Raw genomic sequence first — 6,195 nt, 5'->3', positions numbered from 1 at the left:
TATTTTGATCAAATTTGGTTGTTTAGTCTCTCAAAATGCTGGTGTCACATAGAAATGCTCTTCTGATACCTTTACCCCCATATAAAAAAGAGTAATATTTCCTTCACAAATATATTTACGAGGATGGTCGGAAAAGTTTCCGACATAACAAAGATACAAGATTATTATTATTATTTTTTTTTTTGACATAGTCTCCTTGCAACTCCACACATCTCTCCCAGCGATGCTCCTATCTCAGTAAGCCATCCAAATAACACTCGGCGTTTTTCTCTGTAAAATAATTGTTTACGATATATTTTTCGGTTTTTATCTCAATTACTCCAAGTTAGATTGACTTAGACGCGTCGAATTTTAGCATAACAAGCCTCTATATGTCTGCTGTTGTTTGAATCTATTGAAAGGTTACACTTTTAAAAACAAGTATTTAATGACAGCTCGATAATCAATTTTCTTCATTTTTATAAAATCACTCCCATCAACTCAATCAAATGACAGTTACATAACAAATGTGCGTCCAAAATGGCTGAAACTTTAGTGATTTAGTGGGATAGACGAGACTAGCTTTTATTTACGAGTGCTGTCATCTTCACGTTGAGGTCGGAAACTCTTCAAGTCAACTTCGCATTATCAAATAGTACTCTAACTAAGATAAAAAAGTAAAATAACAAATGAGTTAATTATGATGAGTAATTAAATTAACGATTATTATTTTCCTCCTTAGCTTTTGACGAGTTATCAGGAGTTATTTCAATTACATTTCTAAGTATCTTAATATAAAGAACAGGTATTAATTATTATGTTGATCTAATGCAACATACTCTTTAATTACTCTTCCTTACTATTACAAAAAAGTAAGACCTTCAACATCCTAATAATTCCATATACATTTGATATATGAGATTTTTCAAGCTTAATTTCAGGAATTTGACTATCTTTTTTGTTCAAAACCTTCATGAATGCAATTACAAATATATAACACAGAGGAACAATTAGAGGGTCAAAATTACAGCAAATGAAATTGGGACAAGAATATAATTTATCTTTGAGTACAAAACTCAAAACTGATCTCATTTTTTCTCTGGGTTGTCAGGTTTCATCAATATTTGAGATTATAGTAATTCGAGACTATTATCGTTCAGACACATTTTTAACCATGAAGACAATCACCAAAATGAAGTACAATGAATAAAACTGATCTAAAAAGGTATTTTATGATTATAAAATAGTTTTATTGATTCTGTATTTTCTTCTGAACTCGACATATTTCCATTTTAGGCTGAAAAATGATGAAAAAGAAACTCTTCTTGAGACCATTATAACTTATTCGTCAAACATAGTGATAATGAGTAACAAAGCTCATATTATACAAAATATTCTATATTTTATTTAAAAAAAAAATCTATTTAAAAAATAAGGATCTTTATGGACTTTTATAATAATGGGATTACTCAAAAATACCAAATCGAACTAAAGTCCATGAAGATCCTTATTTTTTAAATAGGTATTTTTTTAAATAAACGATAAAATATTTTTCTATAATATGAGCTATGTTACTCCTTATCACTATGTATGATGGATAAGGTATAATGGTCTCAAGAAGGTAGCCCCTCGTAGAATACGGAGGCCCTAATAAAACTAAAAGCATCTCTTGATATGGATGATCAAGTTAAAAGTATTTTCCTTTGGTTGTAATTATTGGTGAACAAAAAAGTCTACTTCTTTATATATTCATGAATAAAAAATGATCTTAGACTTTCAAAATTGTATAAGCTAAATTACATTTCAATTTCAAATTGTAGTTTATTTTAATTTTATGACTATAACTTCTCATTGTTGTAGTACCTAATTAACAAATTATTAATAATATATTTCACATCTAGAGCATTTTATCTGAATCTGAAAGTAAATGGATCCCGTCATAGTTTCAACCATTGAATATATTCATTGTTCTATATGGAGTGATAGATTCCCACGACAGGAAAGAATCGACTCTACTCTAGTATGAAGCTTAGTTTTGTTCGGTTTTCTTCCTCGGCTAAATTTTCATCCTGTTACACTTCCCTAGATATTGGAATTCGAGCCTCTCTTGTTGAGGATAAAGTATCTCGGGTCTCTTCTTTTGTCCTAATTCATAAATAAATTTTCGTTTTTAATTAATGAAGATCAATCTAAGCAAATGAAAAACACTTTTATATTTATAATTTGTCATTCCATTTACTCAAATATTTTTGCATGTTATTTTAAATTTTATAAGTGTAGCTTATGTATAATATTCATATTCGAATAACACCTAATATTTTAATTTAAAAAAGACGAAAACTCATCAGGGATGAAGAGTTTACTAATAAAATGACCAATAAAGAAAGACTTGATACTTTTATATTTCACGGTTGAATCAACCAAAGTAATTACTAAGGTTGTAAATCTTAAGGATTTTTTAGCGTGGTATTTTTTATTGTTGGTAACCTGAATACTGTTTTATTTTATTTACTAAAGCAGTTATCATTATTTGTTCATTCTTGAGGAGAGAACATCATCAAAGCTTATTAAAATATATAAATGTATATATATATATATCATGAGTGTGTTTACTCACGAATGACGGAGAGTAGCGCTGAGGAGATATATATATTGATGTAAATTTTTTAGATGACCTGCTTCTTTGGAATTGGTCATTTGAAGAATAAATTTTCTATTTCGTAGCTGTGGTCGTTATCATTTATCTCCTGAGAAGTGAACTTATTTTCCTACTACATTTAAAATAGGATTGAAATGCGCTGTTGCTCATAAAAGAGGATATGCTGCAGAGTTATTATCGTAAGTATTTTTTGGATTAAGAGTAAAATGGAGGATCAACATCGTAGTAATTCTTAGCAATATCCTGGTTTATTTCCTTCTGCCCCTCTCCTTCGTCACATCCGATTGTAGCTGAACTAATGAAACGTCATGATAGCTCAGATCCTTTCCTCCATAACATTCTTCAAATTGTCAGGCTTATCATGTTCATTATTGGGCTCCTTTTTTTAACATGCCCAAAAAACACAAGATTATCATCACTAGTTATAAGTGTATAAGGGGTTCGTTATTTGTTACATACTAAAAATGTTTACGATTTACAGCCCTAGCAATTTCTTGCAGTCCTTCTCTTCTCTTTCAATTGGTGCGGACACATTGCAGCAATTATCATCATCAGATATACTTATCCCTTTTTTCGGTAAATGGGGTTCTCGACAAAGTGTCCTTAAACCGATTTCAGTCTATGTAATAGGACATGATTGTTGTTCACTTATAGTAAAATGTAAACAAGGAGACAGTGAGTGGCGCCGTATTGCATAAAAATAATAAAACTCCCGGATAAATTAGTTATCGTTGAAAACCTGTTCAAAAAAGTTTTCTAATTTCATTACTTACTATTATTTGAGACGTTATGAAAGTTATTAAGTAATAATTAAATTAAAAGTATTCCTTGAAGTAAAGTGGTTCTTCCAAAATATTAGTTGGACAACCTATACAGTTTATTTCAAGAACTTACTCTTTTGAAGAAATAAGAATGATCTCAAGTCCTTCTTGCTGGTATTCTTTGAATTACAAGTCAATTTAGATGTAAATTGATTAAAATTAATCTATCTCCTCCTCTCCTTGCCTCAGTTTTCTAAGTATTTTTCGGAAAGAGTTTCTAAATGAGTGTGGACCGACTCTCCTCATCTTTGTTTAGATGCTAATGTCAAAGAAGTTCAATCCTCGGAATCTGTTTCTTTAGCGACAAAGGACTGACTTATCAAGATAAAGAAGAGCTATCATCCTTTTGGATCAGGATCTTTAAAGATAATACGAATATAGTCCATTCATGAATTAATCATTCTCATGAAACTGAGGAAAGGGACCAAAATTTCTTCTCATGAAAGTCGAGATAATTTTTATTGAGGAATGATTACTTTCTAGCTCGTAAATAAAGACAACGACAGCAGTCAATATTTATGAAGAATTTCTCTAGATAAAATTTAGTTAGATATCTAACTACTATCTCTATTGGAGCCCTCTGCTGATCTCTTGTGCAATGAAAATAAATTATTACTTTAATATTTTGTTGTAAATTTTCAAGTATTTTTGAAATAGAACCTCAGGACTCATCAATTGGACTTTTTTATTTTAATAATGTTAATACATACATGATGAAAACCAGATGGTTCTTTTAAATCTATTTTTATACGTTGAAATCGATTTCAATTTATTTATTTTGTATTTACCCAATAATTGTTTATATTATATTACTAGTAAAAACTCAATTATTCCCTTTAGAACCCATTGCGTGTGGCGAATTTCAAATTAGCTGATTTAAGTTTGTTTGATCCCTTGTTTGAATATTTGTTAAAATTAGTAAACAATAGTGTACACTATGCATACAATTTCATAATTTAGGAAGATGAAGTGCTTCAGAAAAGTGATGGTGAGGATTCCAACAGTTCTACAAATATTTGATTAAAAATGGATAGGACCATTTTCTAATCTAATATTGAGAGTGTTAGTATTATTTATCACGTGGAGGGCGCTCCTCGGTCTAATTCCTACCATAACTTTTACCGTATTACTGTTCTTGTAAGAATTCCATGTGGCACTTTGATATGTAATATTAATTGGTTTGTTGATTCTGACCTCAGTAGCATCCAAGATCTTTCTCGGATTTGGCATGAAGAAGTCCATGATGTATTTGGACAAGAAGAAATCAATTTCCTTAAAATAATTGTACATAAAGCTCAAATATGTTTTCAATAATTTTCCGACTGATGTACGTGCATTTTAAATATAATGTAAATCACTTTACTATGGATTTTTAAGTTATTTTTGTTGCCAAGTTTTTAGAGGCATTTTCATAGATTTAAGAGTCGTTGCTCTAAGTATCTAGATATCGAGAGTCTATGAACAGTTATGCGACATATAGTGAAGTTCATGCCCTCTGAATCAGAACGTCACCTGAAAAATTAAAAACATATTATGAATAGTTTTAGAAAGCATCATCGTCCTTCAGATAAATTTTTATTACTGTAAGTTTTATTATAACTTTTGACGTTTCCTTAGTATTTGTGTCCATTTTTTAAATATTTTTGTTAAGGTTATTTGCTTGTTTGTTTTATTATGGACTCTTTTGATTTTTTATTCAAATACTGTTTAATGAATACTTGATTTTTTTTAAAGAATTTCTCAAATTGAGACATAAGAAAAAAGTACAATAAGAACTGGTCTATCTCTGGTGGTCTAATTTAAAACTAAAATGCTTATTTATATTGTTGCAATGAAATTCCTCGAGTTATTACATTTAACAATTAAATGTAGTTCTAATATGTAAAGTTAATAAAAAAAGACCAAATCTTTTTAAAAAATGCCAATCTCAATATCATCCTTATTTTAGTATAACTTCAGCAATGTGAGGAACAACTTGTCATCTCGAGTTAAAGAGTCATTTTTATAGTTTAGATGATCAACAGCCGGTCCAAGAGAAAAGCAAATACATTTAAGGTCCCACTCAGAAATCTTCTGGTTTGAAGTGTTGTTCACTTAACACAAAATATGATACTGCCTCTATGTGAGTCATTACGTATTCTCGTCCCATCACAATCCACCATTTGAGACCTGTACGTTTATTTGAAGGGAATCGCAATGATCCTCCCCTCGAGCATCCAAAGACAGCACAAGACGATGGCATATTTATAAATTATAATAATTACTAACCTACAAAGATCCCCATATTGTAATTTACAAATAGGATATATTATTTATAAATAATATTAGGCATAATTAAAGTAGTCCTTTAGATATAACTATTAATTTAACTTAGCTATCTTATAAGTTATAATAAATCAAGCATACAGCAGGGGCACACAACAGCCGATGTAATCTTACGCAACACTAACGTCCTCAAGCGATCAATGCTTATATTAGCACAATTTAGAGTGCGTTACATCACCTTATAGGTAATAAATAATTTTTATTCTTCTCGTACCCTATTGATTTAACCTTTCCTAAAAAAAAAAATAAAAAAATAAAGTTAGTCTTTAACATTTTCTGTTGAGGGAGAGACTAACAAAAAAAAACTTTATTCAACTTTTTATTTGTTATATCCCTAACTCTATAACCTGATCATATTTTATTAATTATATTTTGAGCTTAATCCTTTCTGGTACATAATTTAATTATAAA

This window comes from Lepeophtheirus salmonis, chromosome 8 (genome assembly GCF_016086655.4).
Source record: "Lepeophtheirus salmonis chromosome 8, UVic_Lsal_1.4, whole genome shotgun sequence".
In the NCBI taxonomy this organism is placed as follows: Eukaryota; Metazoa; Arthropoda; class Copepoda; order Siphonostomatoida; family Caligidae; genus Lepeophtheirus; species Lepeophtheirus salmonis.
Note: the sequence above shows the minus strand (reverse complement) of the source record.